Source organism: Argopecten irradians, chromosome 9 (genome assembly GCF_041381155.1).
Source record: "Argopecten irradians isolate NY chromosome 9, Ai_NY, whole genome shotgun sequence".
NCBI lineage: Eukaryota > Metazoa > Mollusca > Bivalvia > Pectinida > Pectinidae > Argopecten > Argopecten irradians.
The window spans coordinates 20944782-20962151 of record NC_091142.1 but is presented as its reverse complement, the minus strand read 5'-3'; the positions used below and the strand labels follow the sequence as shown (position 1 = coordinate 20962151).

At 33.1% G+C, this 17370-nt stretch overlaps 1 pseudogene; it reads right to left on the bottom strand.

The window, feature by feature from the left end:
* Window positions 1-13171, bottom strand: part of LOC138330873 (uncharacterized) — a 28263-nt pseudogene extending 15092 nt beyond the window's left edge.
* Between the last annotated feature and the right edge of the window lie 4199 nt (window positions 13172-17370).

The following is a 17370-nucleotide window of genomic DNA, read 5'->3' as shown; positions in this document are numbered from 1 at the left end:
CATCACTTAAGTTTCATCTTATGTTCAAAAACATTTTTATTGATTTATCTGTGAAATTGCAGCTTTTGGGTGTCTCAATAAGAAAAAGTAAGGGAATTATATGGGAGATTTTTTTTTTACTTTTTCGAATGTTTATTAGTATGGCTTCCCCACTTTCAGTTATTTCACATTTACCCATTTTTGTATTTGCAAACTACACGATAGTAAGTGACCATGATAGTCAAAACTTTAGAAACATCGGGTGTCATTTCAAGGTCAGATAAAAAAAGCATACCACCGTATTATTTTTATTTCATTTTCAACCTAGAAATGAACTCCTATTTCTAAAAACCAGTATTTAGACAAATATAGTCAATATGATTTCTTTTCAACAAAGAATATCTTTAAAGGCCAACTTACGTTCCGGAACACACTTTAAAAATGGAATAAAAAAGGGTCTAAAATGTCAAACAAATTCTACAGTATTCCGATAAGGTATGATTTACACGTTATACATTTTTAAAAATTTTATTCGGGCGATATCTGCTATATATTATAAATTAGTATTGATAAAAAGTAACAATTGGCAAAAACTTACCTTGTTGGTACTGATTGTGTTTGTGGTTCGGCGGTATCCATCTTATTGCTAAAACATTGTAAACAAATGAGAATTGTTATAATAACGAGAGTATCTTAAATTATAGGTGCCATACCTGGACGATCATATCTATGGAGGATTTTTTACTTTTTCGAAAATGTATTCCAATGGCTTCCCACTTCCGATAATTGTACACCTACAAATTTTGTATTTACAAACTACTATAAATAGTAAGTGACCAATATAATAGGGAAACACATTGGTAATATCGGAAACCGGTGAGTTTGCAATTTTAAGGTCAATCTTCACTTCTATGTGGTTAATTTCTTCAAATTATTACTTAGGCTAAAAATTTTCAGTTTATGTTACATACCTAAAGCCCCGAAAGAAATAATTTCAAGGCACTCTATTCTTTATATGTGACGGCGACTGACAAAATGGGCCCAGATGAGGAAAAATCACATTTTCATTCTTTCACATTTTTATTTACTTCATGGTGTGTAGATCACTTTTACAAAATATTAAAGCCGTAGGATAAAGCATTTAAGAGATATGCGACTTTGAATGAGGCAACATGTAGATTCATTAATGACAAAATTAGCGACGTCAAATCATCACGTCATGAACATTGACGTCATTTCACAAGGCTGCCAATGACGTTACATAAAACATACAGGTGTATATGACTATGCTTTGGACTGGTCTTTAACACCTGTAATTTATTTAAAAAAAAGTTTAGCTCGATCAGTGTTACATGAAACTACATCATTGTCCGTTCTATCAAAATACAAGATAATCTGTGACACGTACATGTAGATCTACATGTAACAATCTAATTCTACGATGTGACGGGGTGAAACACTTCGTACTGTGTGTAACAAAAATATTCGCGTGTAATTTAATTTCGTGGTTTGGAATTTTAAAATCTTTTCGTGGGTAGAGATACTGTATTTATGGTTCGCCAATGAGACCATTAATACATCAAATATGTTCATATATATATTCATGGTTCCACAGCAACCGCCAATAGAAGAACTTCTCGAGAAAAAAATCATGCAATGACATTAATTTTTATGTTCGTATTCAAAATTTCACGAAAACATTTAAGTGTATATGCTTCAAGATTCTTTTAGCTAGAATGTTGGCATACGAATAGCATTAATGGGGCGACCGATGAGATACGTAACGAAGAAGTCAAATAATATTACATGTATGCATGGACAGAGTTAAGCTACATTAACATGCATGCGTATGTGCTCATGATCATGTGCTAAGAAGACTTGACGAAAACCGAATAGATGATGTAAACAAAAACCGTCAAAACTAAATTGAATGTAGATCAAAAGACCAAATAAAAAAGACTAATGCATGGGATATCGTATTCGGGTCAGATAAGGTTTTCAAAGTATACTAGTGAATTGAGCCCGAACCCTCCATTCTCGGCCCCCATCGGCTGTCAAGCTATCGCTAATAACAACGTACTGACAGAGTGAAAGGAAGCTTAAGGGAAGTAACTCTGATGGATGAGAATGGAACCCTCTGATCTCTTTGCGATCACCCTCGGGCACCACCGTGTACATGTCTAAACACCCGTCGTGTAGGCTGATTACATGGGTAACCAGTAATATATATTTTCAATTCCCTATGTTTCTTTCCTTATGACCGGAATAATGTTGTTCTATCTCATCCACAATACGGCATACAATTATACGTGTCTATATATATTTTTGTTATATCTTTACATTCAAGATCCATCTTGTTTTTTTATCAGTGATTCTTATTTTGATTGTAGTGTGCTGGTTTGTTTAATGTTTTAGACGATATGATGTGGACAGTTCATAGTTGCACTCGGATCGAGCAAAAAGATCACAATATATAGCACTCGGGAAATGGTGGAGGGAAAGGAGGTTGTTATGGTAAACAAAGGCAATTCAGGTTAAAAACTGTTGTGTTTCTTTATCAAATCAACATTTAAAATACTAACACGATGTATGTCTTTTACTTTTTTTTCCTGTTAAATGTGTGAATATTTACATTTCTTAAATTGTGAATCAGGAAGTGCTCGTAGTTCTCCGATACGCACATTTTTTATTTTATATCATGTAGATATACTACTAAATTTAGTATACTGACCCAATATGGCACATAAAACAAAAAACCTGTGAATGGAGTGATCGAATTTAAGAAACGATTGATCGCATTTACATTTCAGACTCTTTCCTTTCAATATATCTGCTAGACAACCCAAGAACTGAACCTAATTGTTAGGGTTCGACTTTATAGATATTTCGGATAAAAAAACGGTTCTGAAAATTAAAACTCTAAAACCAATATGTATACACTTTTTGTAGCAAACAAATTGATATAAATTGTAACTAATTCTCAGACCCTGTGGTTTCTAAAATAGTTTTTCTACATAAAGCTCTTTCTAGATGGTGTAGATAAACTGAAAAATAATGTTTCACACTAAGATTCCAGCCTTGATTAGTGATTTTACTAGACCGGGTGGGGTTGAAGTGCGGGATTCTCACAAAACTGTACAAATGTGTATAAATCATCTTCGTCCCTTGACAACTCCCTGCACCACGTACTGCATAATATCATCAAAATTAATGCTTTGGTCACAATGATCGGTCGGTATCCGGGGGTAATCGGAAATTTGGGCCATTTTTCCGACATCGGACAACACACCGGTCAAAAATATGTCGGACATAATACATTTTGTATACATAAAAATGAGGCCGTGTGGTAATCGTACGGCGTCTGTTTCCTAAGAGATTTTTTGGGTGCCGGTGAGGCAGTGAATATCGACCTAACATATCTAATGCTAATCGGCCGATTATCATATGATGTCCGGGCGATAACGGCCTATTCACTGGACATCGTACGAATTCGGACAACTGGACATAAAAGGCCGGCCAAATACGATGTGATTGCCGCTCGATTCCCGGCCCATCCTCGATACTCCAGGGGTTCCGATCACATACGATCTCTACACCCCTGGACTAGCTATCTCATAGTAAAACTGGAGGCAACAGAACATAACAGGTAATTTAGTCATTTGATGTACATCAAAAGAGCAGCATAATGATACACTGTGGTCGACTATGTGGCTTTTATGTTAGGCGTCGCCCTCTCTGTAGTCTTCAAAGGAAATCTTTGCTGGCGTGTGATTGGTCAAATGTTTTTCGCTGAGCTGCCATCAATTTCACTATGAAATAGTCCAGGGATGAAGAGATCGTAAGTGATCGGAACCCCTGGAGTATCGAGGATGTGTAGAGATTGTAAGTAATCGGAACCCCTGGAGTATCGAGGATGTTCCCGGCCGGACATCGGACGATGTTGAAACGATATGTGAAGTATATGTTGCCGATTATGAAATTCTACGGGACACCGGAGATATTTTAACTTCGAATTAAAATTCTTGAGGGACGTCCCCCGATGCTGTCTAAGAGCCCCGGACACCGGCCGGCGATGTCTGTTGTCCGACCGGAAACCAGGCAAAATGGCTAAAAATTCATGCAGGGAGTACATCATAATCGGAAGGGATTGTGACCAAAGCATAAGTACTGAACTATACGGACGTCCACCATAAATACCGCATTCATTGTTATCATCGTCGCATAGTATCACAAGAAAATAGGCATCTTGTGCACTGATCAGAAACTTAACTTTAAATTTTCATACAAAATCAAAGGTCATCCATAGGTGTTTGGCTCTATACATATTCTCTCTCTCTCTCTCTAGAATTACATATGTATACAGAGTCAAACACCTGTGGTTTGCATTTAAGTTTCCGCACTCGTTATATGTTTGTTACATGTATATCAATGTATTTTGGTATAATTTAGAGACTTTTACGACTTTGATTTTCGATATTTTATTTCAAATATGTTACGACATATTGCAAAATAATATTAACTTGTGAAAGAGCAAAGCCTGTGGAATTTTCAGAATATCCGTGGAGAAACAATATTGCTAGACAAGATTAAAAAATGTTTAACTGGATTAAATTTATCTATAAATATTTTTGTCCGGATCCCCTGACATGTGGCATATTGGAATTTCAGTAGAATAACTGCATTAAACAACTGATTGAGATCAATCAGGATTTGTTTCACTCTTATCTTTGATTGATTTCCATGAATATATTAATTGCTATCTCTACTAACGAAGAGAAAAACAATCTCAATATTTTTTTTCTAATGTGCTGTTCGCAGCTATATTTATTCATTTATTTATATTTTCGTTAGAAAGTACTTACATGTATATACTTATCACCTGATACTCACCAGTCTACCCTTCATATTATGTATTGATACTGTACAGGTAGTTAAATTTATACATAAAATGCGGGCTTTATGAAACGTAGTTTATTGAGAGTTTCCGCAAATACACGTGGTGACGTCGGCAAAAAGTGTGCGTAACTTTATAACGTCATTTATTCCGACGTCATAATCGCCGCATCTGGGCCCATTTTGTCAGTCGCCGTCACATATATGTGCTAACACAACACAATATCTTAAATGTTCTTAGAGATCTGCTCTGGTAACTTTGACTTTGAAGGGTTGAATTGGTTAAATAGTGAAAAAGAGAAATATTTTATCCTCAAAATTAAGGGGTAATATTTACTGCAATTACTTTGAGCATAAAGAATTGGCTGAGTGCGTGATATTAGTATTTCCTTAAAGTAAACATTGGGTTATTTTAGTTTTTTTCAAATATTCATACTTATCAGATATGCAAATTATTAGTAAGTTTGTCGTATATGGTCTAAACGGTGATATTTGATTAAAAATTGCTCAAAATGAAGCACACCACCGTGTTGTTTTTATTTCATTGTCAACCTTGATATGAACTGCTAGTCAAAAGACTGACTACATTATCAGTATAAGGTATCATTTGCAAGCTCAAATTCTCCTAAATATAAAACAAATAAATGGTCGCTTCATGAACGCCCTGAAAAAAAAACCTAAACATTTTGTCAAGATATGACCATTTATTACTACAAAAGAGAATTAGGGTAGAAATTTACATTCATTCATCACGTGATCAAACAAATAACAAAAGTTTTATTCAGACGATGTCTGCTACATATTATAAATTATTATTGATCATTATTAACAATCGACAAAAACCTACCTTATGTAACTTGCTGACGGTAACTTTGCTTCGTCGGTATCCATCCTATTGATAAAAAATGTAAATAAATGAAAAGTGTTACAATGACGAGTGTATCCTAAATTTATATGTGCCATAACTGGGCGAACATTTTGATATGTTACATTTTCTTCATTCATCTATTGAAAACCATCAGGTTTGATTAATTAAGAAGTGAAAATCTTTCATATGGACAGACCAACATTAATATGTCTTGTAAACAACACAGAACTTATGCAATATTTTGATTTTTTAGCCTTATTTACGTTTAGATGGAAACCTACCTTCACAAAATACTTTACAATTACTAATATTTACATTTTCACTTAGCTCCGCCTCAATGAAATTAGTAAACTAGGATCACTTCATTTCCCAATTAAGATGCTTGGTCACGCGATGAACTCTGACCGGCGTGATAATACATTTTGACAATGTTTACATTAATACCTAGTTTTACGCCGCTTCAGTTTTGAATGAACTTTCTGCGATGTGGCCTATCGTTGTACATTTAGAAACACAGACAGAACTGCTTGATAAAGTGATATTAGAAATTGTCAGTAATGTATAGATTATACAAATATTTTATACGTATTTTGATGAAACGCTGACCTAGGCTCAAGCCCTGGGAAAATGCTCAGCATAGGCTATCGAAGGCATAATCGAACGCAAATAGTTACGATAATATGTAAAATATATGTGAAACGGTGACATACATGTAAGTTTAACGATAGATTCCATAAAAATACACTCAAAGAGCAAACAGACTGATTTCAGTGATATTAAGCCTCGCGAAATGATTCTGTGAGTGGCAAAAACCCACGGCATTGGAGGGTCGTTGGAAACCGCCAACATTTCAAATCGATGTTTCTCTACTTACTTTATGCAGAATTTTAATCTCAAAACTCAGTTGACAGTGAAGTTATCACATGTCAAGATTAACACACCGACGTCTTCCAGTGATCTGCGACTAAATCCCAACATTTTTAACACGTTTTGAGCCCCGGAAGCATGGTTATCGGACTTCATTGCATACCATGGACACCCAAATGACACAGGGGTGGATTTGAGAACAGGTTTAGTTAACAAACTTTTAAATATCGGCTACTAATAATAAACCAGACGGAAATAAACATTCAGTTACATTCAAACAACATTATCATTATACGGTATCATTTGCATGTGGAAATTCTCCTAAATATAAAACAAATAAAGTATCGCTTCATGAATGACCTTAACAAAAAAAAATAAACATTTTGTCAAGATATAACCATTTATTACTACAAAAGGGAATTAGGGTCGAAATTTACAGCCATTCATCACGTGATCAAACATTTTAAAAAAGTTTTGTTCAAACGATGTCTGCTATATCTTATAAATTATTATTGATCATAATTAACAATCGACAAAAACCTACCTTATGTAACTTGCTGACGGTAACTTTGCTTCGTCGGTATCCATCCTATTGATAAAAAGTGTAAACAAATGAAAAGTGTTACAAAGACGAGTGTATCTTAAAATTATATATGCCATAACTGGGCGAACATTTTGATATGCTACATTTTCTTCATTTATCTATTGAAAACCATCAGGTGTGATGAATTAAGTAGTGAAAATCTATCATATGGACAGACAAACATTAATATGTCTCGTAAACAACACAGAACTTATGCAATATTTTGATTTTTTAGCCTTATTTACGTTTAGATGGAAACCTACCTTCACAAAATACTTTACAATTACTAATATTTACATTTTCACTTAGCTCCGCCTCAATGAAATTAGTAAACTCCGATCACTTCATTTCCCAATTAAGATGCTTGGTCACGCGATGAACTCTGACCGTCGTGATAATACATTTTGACAATGTTTACATTATGACCTAGTTTTACGCCGCTTCAGTTTTGAATGAACTTTGTGCGATGTGGCCTATCGTACTACATTTAGAAACACAGACAGAACTGCTTGATAAAGTGATATTAGAAATTGTCAGTAATGTATAGATTATACAAATATTTTATACGTATTTTGATGAAACGCTGACCTAGGCTCAAGCCCTGGGAAAATGCTCAGCATAGGCTATCGAAGGCATAATCGAACGCAAATAGTTACGATAATATGTAAAATATATGTGAAACGGTGACATACATGTAAGTTTAACGATAGATTCCATAAAAAATACAATCAAAGAGCAAACAGACTGATTTCAGTGATATTAAGCCTTGCGAAATGATTCTGTGAGTGGCAAAACCCACGGCATTGGAGGGTCGTTGGAAACCGCCAACATTTCAAATCGATGTTTCTCTACTTACTTTATGCAGAATTTTAATCTCAAAACTCCAGTTGACACTGAAGTTATCACATGTCAAGATTAACACCGACGTCTTCCAGTGATCTGCGACTAAATCCCACATTTTGACACGTTTTGAGCCCCGGAAGCATGGTTATCGGACTTCATTGCATACCATGGACACCAAATGACACAGGGGTTGGATTTGAGAACAGGTTTAGTTTATAAACTTTTAAATGTCGGCTACTAATAATTACCAGACGGAAATAAACATTCAGTTACATCCCACAACATTATCATTATACGGTATCATTTGCATGTGGAAATTCTCCTAAATATAAAACAAATAAAGAATCGCTTCATGAATGACCTTAACAAAAAAAATAAACATTTTGTCAAGATATAACCATTTATTACTACAAAAGGGAATTAGGGTCGAAATGTACAGTCATTCATCACGTGATCAAACATTTTAAAAAGTTTTATTCAGACGATGTCTGCTACATATTATAAATTATTATTGATCATAATTAACAATCGACAAAACCTACCTAGTGTAACTTGCTGAGGGTAACTCTGCTTCGTCGGTATCCATCCTATTGATAAAAAAGTGTAAACAAATGAAATTGTGTTACAATAACGAGTGTATCTTAAAATTATATGAGCCATAACTGGGCGAACATTTTGATATGCTACATTTTCTTCATTTATCTATTGAAAACCATCAGGTGTGATGAATTAAGTAGTGAAAATCTATCATATGGACAGACAAACATTAATATGTCTCGTAAACAACACAGAACTTATGCAATATTTTGATTTTTTTTAGCCTTATTTACGTTTAGATGGAAACCTACCTTCACAAAATACTTTACAATTACTAATATTTACATTTTCACTTAGCTCCGCCTCAATGAAATTAGTAAACTCCGTTCACTTCATTTCCCAATTAAGATGCTTGGTCACGCGATGAACTCTGACCGTCGTGATAATACATTTTGACAATGTTTACATTATGACCTAGTTTTACGCCGCTTCAGTTTTGAATGAACTTTGTGCGATGTGGCCTATCGTACTACATTTAGAAACACAGACAAAACTTATACGTATTTTGATGAAACGCTGACCTAGGCTCAAGCCCTGGAAAAATGCTGAGCATAGGCTACCGAAGGTATAATCGAACGCAAATAGTTACGATAATATGTTCAATATATGTGAAAGGTGACATACATGAACTTTTAACGATAGATTCCATAAAAATACACTCAGATAGCAAACAGGCTGATTTCCGTGATATTAAGCCTCGCGAAATGATTCTGTGAGTGTCAAAACCCACGGCATTGGAGGGTCGTTGGAAACCTCCAACATTTCAAATCGATGTCTCTCTACTTACTTTATACAGAATTTTAATCTCAAAACTCCAGTTGAAAGAAAAGTTATTTTAGGAATTACACAGACGTCTTCCAGTGATCTGCGACTAAATCCCACATTTTAACACGTTTTGAGCCCTGGAAGCATGGTTATCGGACTGCATTGCATACCATGGACACCAAATGACACAGGGGTTGGATTTGAGAACAGGTTTAGTTTATAAACTTTTAAATGTCGGCTACAAATAATTACCAGACGGAAATAAAACATTCAGTTACATTCCACAACAATTTCAATTGAGTTTAAAAAGGTTCGACCCCTGCGAAATCGAGCAACCGGATTACACATTGACTGCACTGCTAGTACTGCGCAACAATTTTTGTATTTGAACCATCATAATGATGTTTTTTTGATAAATTTCAAGCCATGTATTCTTGTACATCAAAACAATATTTCAAAATCGTCGTTTTTAATCGTAATAACGCACAAAGAAAAAAGCTATTTTCGGAACTATATTTTGTGTTGCCTTGGTGGCGAGAAGAACTGGCTGGCGGCTGTTCCGTATCTGTACATAAATGTACGATAACTGGTACAATGTTGCAAATTTGTACAACAATCTTTTACCGAATACATAAAAATTGACTTTTTTCAACAGCGGGACTTTTAAATTGGTTAACGTAAATATAAGGATTGATTATCAATTTTGTTGCTTGTATTGACCGATGAAGAAAGTTAATCTCGTGCAAATGCTACATGAATTGCTTCGCAGTTCACTTCATTTGCACGGATTAACTTTCTTCATCAGTCTATGCAAACAACCAAATTGACAATCAATCATTAAATAACACTGTACAAATGTGAAATAAAATTATAAAACACAACTTGACTTCATGGCTTTACCGTATGTACTCATTTCAGTGCATTTTAGATGGAAATATATTGATTTCCGGAAGAAAATTTAAGAACAATATGAAAACAGTGAAGTTGTTATCCAAAGATAAAACTGTTGAAAAGTGTATTTTTAAGAACGTAGGCTTTGCTCATAATTTAGCATTAATTAGAAGAACATTATTATTTATTTTCAAACATATTAGCCTATAGTTATGATTACATGATGAAGTTCCATCTAATGTTCAAAACAATTTGTATGGATAGACATAGTGATATAACAGCGTTTTGGTGCATTGATAAAACTATTCTATGGGGGATTGATATTTTTTCGAATATTTATTCCAATGGCTTCCCACTTCCGGTAATTGTACACCTACAAATTTTGGATTTACAAACTACACTAAATACTAAGTGACCAATATGATAGGGAAACAATTGGAAATATCGGAAACCGTAGAGTTTGCCATTTCAAGGTAAAATCTTGTTTATGTGGTTCATTTCTTCAAATTATTACTTAGTAATACATACAAAAATTCCATGGAAGTGGATGTGTTACCTGTACAACAGTTAAAAACCTCACAAAAATAGTTATTTACGGTAGAAAACATTGTTAATATTTAGGTGAAGTTACCAATTACGTATCATCTTGGCCAATCTAAGGAAATTTGACATTAGTCTAATATAATTTTCAGTTTATGTTACATACCTAACGCTCCGAGAGAAATAATTTCAAGGCACTGTATTCTTTATATATGTGCTAACACAATACTATACTATATCTTAATTGTTCTTAGAAATCTGCTCTGGTAACATTGACTTTGAAGGGCTGAATTGGTTAAATAGTGTAAAAGAGAAATATTTTATCTTCAAAATTTAGGGGTAATATTTACTGCAATTACTTTGAGCATAACGAAGTGGCGGAGTGCGTGATATTAGTATTTTCTTAAAGTAAACATTGGGTTATTTTAGTTGTCCAAATATTCATACTTATCAGACATGCAAATTATTGGTAAGTTTGTCGTATATGGTCTAAACGGTGATATTTGATTCACAATTGCTCAAAATAAAGCACACCACCGTGTTGTATTTATTTTATTTTCAACCTTGATATGAACTGCTAATCAAATGACTGACTACATTATCAGGATAAGGTATCATTTGCATGTTAAAATTCTCCTAAATATAAAACATATAAAGGATCGCTTCATGAACACCCTAAACAAAAAAACCTAAACATTTTGTCAAGATATAACCATTTATTACTACAAAAGGGAATTAGGGTCGAAATGTACAGTCATTCATCACGTGATCAAACATTTAAAAAAGTTTTATTCAGACGATGTCTGCTACATATTATAAATTATTATTGATCATAATTAACAATTGACAAAAACCTACCTAGTGTAACTTGCTGACGGTAACTCTGCTTCGTCGGTATCCATCCTATTGATAAAAAAGTGTAAACAAATGAAAAGTGTTACAATGACGAGTGTATCTTAAAATTATATGAGCCATAACCGGGCGAACTTTTTGTTATGTTACATTTTCTTCTTTAATCTATTGAAAACTATCAAGTTTGATTAATAAAGTAGTGAAAATCTTTCATATGGACAGACAAACATTATTATGTCTTGTAAACAACACAGAACTTATGCACTATTTTTTACGCCTTATATACGTCTAGATGGAAACCTACCTTAAAAATACTTTACAATTACTAATATTTACATTTTCACTTCGCTCCGCCTCAATGAAATTAGTAAACTCCGATCACTTCATTTCCCAATGAAGATGCTTGGTCACGCGATGAACTCTGACCGTCATGATAATACATTTTGACAATGTTTACATTAATACCTAGTATTACGCCGCTTCAGTTTTGAATGAACTTTGTGCGATGTGGCCTATCGTTGTACATTTAGAAGCACAGACATAACTGCTTGATGAAGTGATATTAGAAATTGTCAGTAATGTACATATCATACAAATACTTTATACGTATTTTGATGAAACGATGACCTAGACTCAAGCCCCGGAAAAATGCTGAGCATAGGCTACCGAAGCAGTGAGGTTCACCACTCATCGCAAGAAGGCATAATCGAACGAACATAGTTACGATAATATGTACAATATATGTGAAACGGTGACATACATGTAAGCTTAACAATAGATTCCATAAATATACACTCAAATAGAAAACAGGCTGATTTCAGTGACATTAAGCCTCGCAAAATGATTCTTCGAGTGTCAAAATTCACGGCATTGGAGGGTCGTTAGAAACCGCCAACATTTCAAATCAATGTTTTTCTACTTACTTTATACAAATTTTAATCTCAAAACTTCAGTTGACAGAAAAGTTATCACATTTCAAGATTAACACCGACGTCTTCCAGTGATCTGCGACTAAATCCCACATTTTTACACGTTTTGAGCCCCGGAAGCACGGTTATCGGACTTCATTGCATACCATGGACACCAAATGACACAGGGGTGGATTTGAGAACAAGTTTAGTTAATAAACTTTTACATGTCGGCTACAAATAATTGCCAGACGGAAATAAACATTCAGTTACATTCCACAACATTATCAGGATAAGGTATCATTTGCATGTTAAAATTCTCCTAAATATAAAACAAATAAATGATCGCTTCATGAACGCCCTAAACAAAAAAACCTAAACATATTGCCAAGATATAACCATTCATTACTACAAAAGGGAATTAGGGTCGAAATTTACAGTCATTCATCACGTAATAATACATTTTAAGAAGTTATATTCTGACGATGTTTGCGACATATTATAAATTATTATTGATCATAATTAACAATTGACCAAAACCTACCTAGTGTAACTTGCTGATGGTAACTCTGCTTCGTCGGTATCCATCCTATTGATAAAAAGTGTAAACAAATAAAAAATGCGTTACAATGACGATTGTATCTTAAAATTATATGTGCCATAACTGGGCGAACATTTTGATATGTTACAATTTCTTCATTAATCTATTTTAAACCATCAGGTGTGATGAATTAAGTAGTGAAAATTTTTCATATGGACAGACAAACATTAATATGTCTTGTAAACAACACAGAAGGTATGCACTATTTTGATTTTTTACGCCTGATATACGTTTAGATGGAAACCTACCTTCACAAAATACTTTACAATTACTACTAACACTGTAAAAATATGAAATAAAATTGCAAAACACAACTTGGCTTCATTGCTTTACCGTATGTACTCATTTCAGTGCATTTTAGAAGGAAATATATTGATTTCCGGAAGAAAATTTAAGAAAAAATCTGAAAGCAGTGAAGTTGTTATCTAAAGATAAAACTGTTGGAATGTGTATTTTTAGAAACGTAAGCTTTGCTCATAATTTATTATTAATAAGGAGAACATAATCATTTATTTATAACATATTAGCATATATATATTAGCATGTTTACACTAAATATTAAGTGACAGTTACATGTTGTATAATAGTGAACATTTTGGAAGTATCGTAATCCGGAGAGTTTGCCACTTCAAGGTCAAATCTTGTTTATATGGTTAATTTCTTCAAATTATTACGTAGTGGATACATACAAAAATAACTGTACAGCAGTTAAAAACATCACAAAAAATAGTTATTTACAGTAAAAATATTGTTAATATTTCGGTGAAGTTACCAATTGCGTATCATCTTGGCCAATCTAAGGAAAGGTGGTGTTCAAGCTAATGTTAAAAATCCAATAGAAACTACCCACAGCCCAATTTTCTTGAAACTTTGCATATTGAAACCACTACTAGTTTTCCCTTTAAAATGACACTTCTTTTTCCTTTTGTGATTTTAAAAAGGCCCAAAGGGCCTGAATTCTTTGTAATCATTTTCATTCAATCTACCTGCACAACCATGTCAAAAAAGAGTTAGCCTTTGTTAAATTTTCTACATTTTTATCCATAAATTATTTGAGTAGATCGTACACTTTATATGTAAGTCATTTCTTTTAGATTTGTAGCGAAAAAATTTTGTTTGAAATAATATTTTTTATGAAAAATTAACACTTTTTGGAAAAATCGAAAACGAAACATTGCACTTTGTAGTCTCATTTCACCCTGTTACTGGTTTTGTCTACAATTTTACCCCTGATTGAAAATAATCCCATGACATTTTCTGTCTTTGTGTGAATTAGTTTGAAAATTAAAATCCGAGAAAACAGCTTTCGAGTGACTTAAAATAGAGAGTGAAGGTAGCAACGGACCAATTCTTTGTTAGTATACCTAGTAATACATTTCCAGTTTATGATTCCAGAGTCCAATGTAAGTGAAAATCAATGTATAGTAATACTTTTAGATGCTAAATATCATGGCAACACCTTTTGAAATATTGGTTGCCATGGTAGCAAAACGGAGGCTTCTGATTGGCTGAAATTTAAATGATCTCAGAATAAAATAAAAATTGGTGTATAGAGGTTACGAGGTATGCTGAATAGCATGGTATCACTTTCAAAAAGATTGGTTGTCATGGAAACAAAATGGATGCCTTTGATTGGTTGAAATTTAGATATTGTCAGATTTAAGTGAAAATTGGAATATAGGGGTTATGAAATATGCTGAATAACATGGAATAACTTTTCAAAACATTGGTTGCCATGGAAACAAAATGGAGGTCCTTGATTGGTTGAAATTTAGATATTATTAGATATTGGTGAAAATTGGTACATATGGGTTGTGGGGTACATGTATGCCGAATGAGATAGTAACAGCTTTAAATGTATTGCTACCATTGTTTCGAAATAAAAGCCCTTTAATTGGTCAAAATTAACACTGTAGCCTTTGAGGTGCTGGTAATATTTCTAAATTATAAATATTTTATTTCAAAACAAAATGTAACCCTGTTTCCCTCTTTGATCATTTTTAATTCAATTCAAACTAGTTTTTATCTACACAGGAGACATTGATAATCTTAATATGTACCTTTTGGGTTGCTGACGAAAATATACTTTCCAATAATGATTTGGTTTCTGATATGAAAAAAAGAAACTATTTGTTTCACCCAAACGCATATCTAATTGTTAGGTTTTTTGTACTTTTATAACTTTTTTAAATACATAAATAAAAATGTAATAATTTTAGAGTACATATGTTAGCTAACAAAAAAAATTCTATCACTACATGTAACTGTTGTTGTATTATGATGTTTACGATCAGTTTTAAATTTACGGTCAACTAGGGCAACATACATTTTCAGCCTATGAAATGCTATTTTTCCGGATTTCATTTTTTTTTTTTTTTGAAAAAGTATCTGTTATAAGATTATACCTATAGCATGCTTTTAAAATGGTTTAAAAGTGTGTACAATATCGATAACATGGCAAATATTTCGAGCAAACCCAATATCCTCAATTAAAGTTATATGTGCCGTAACTGGACGAAAATTTTGACATGTTATTTTTTCTTCATTAATCTATTGAAAGCTGTAAGGTTTGATGAATAAAGCCGTGAAAACTATTCAAATGGTTCCAGATGTCTGACAAACGTTAGTTGCAACACAGAATTTAAGTACTGTAAAATTGTTGGTTTGTATGCCTTATGTATGTTTATATGGAAACATACCTGCATAAATCACGTTACAATGACTAATAACAGTATAAAAAATGCTAAATGAAATTGTAGACCACGATTTGGCTTCATGGTCCGACTGTTTGTACTCATTTCACTTCACTATAGATGTACATGTAATGATTTTTGGCAGTACTGCCAAAAATCATTTTCAGCTCTTATATGTACTCGTAAAATTAAAACGTAAGCATTGAAAATACTGTAATTCTCAAAATGTTGGTAACTTTTGGTAATAAAAAACCTATCAAAAGCTCATCTTGATTCGTGAGTATGAAAAATACGGCACATATAACTTTAATATCCTGACAAAAATTTGAGGTTTTTTTTTTTGCTTCAAAATCAATTTGTCGTAAAAATAAGTCGTTGATGTCCTTATAAATGGATATAAAATAAAGAATGAACTATCTTTTATCAACAAAAATAATTAAAAAATAAAAAAAATATGTTCAAAAGATGGACACAAGGGGTCCCCTTACCACATACCCAAAGTAATTTTAGAAAACATCATTTCAGGCCCTTTATGCATTTTTAAAACATACAAAATAAATAAAAAGCCCATAAAAAGTAGTTATGTACCTAGACCTTTAACACTGCAACCCTAACTTTTGACATTAGTCTAATATAATTTTCAGTTTATGTTACACACCCTAAAGCTCCGAGAGAAATAATTTCAAGGCACTATATTCTTTATATATGTGCTAAAACAATACTATACTATATCTTAATTGTTCTTAGAGGTCTGCTCTGGTAACGTTGACTTTGAAGGGTTGAATTTGATAAATAGTGTAAAAGAGAAATATTTTATCTTCAAAATTTAGGGGTAATATTTACTGCAATTACTTTGAGCATAACGAAGAGGCTGAGTGCGTGATATTAGTATTTCTTAAAGTACATTGGGTTAATTTTAATTGTCCAAATATTCATACTTATTCAGACATGCAAAATTATTGGTAAGTTTGTCGTATATGATCGAAATGGTGAAATTCTGGTAAAAGTTATATTTGATTATCACAATAGCTCTAAAATAAAGCACGCCACCGTGTTGTTTTTATTCCATTTTCAACCACAGAATACTAATAACACTGTAACATTGTGAAATGAAATTGTTAACCACAAATTCGATTCAACGGCATGCTTTAGCGATATAATACTATAAAAAGAACACGAGTTCCACTACGCAGGTAAACACAACACGGATATAACGCAGTGTCCCAAGCCACGAACAGTACACTTCATACACACTACACACCGCACAAATGAGAGGCCGTCCTTACATGACCTTGTATGTTAATAGGACGTTAATTTAAGAAAAGAAATAAACTCAGTTCCATTTTACTGCACAGTATATGTAAATAATCCTATACATTGCAAGTATTGTAATTCTCAAAATATTTGTAAAATTTTGTGGTGAATACAATTTAAAAGTTTCCCTTGATTTAAGAGTATGCAATTTTAATCATTTCTGATTTATTGATTTC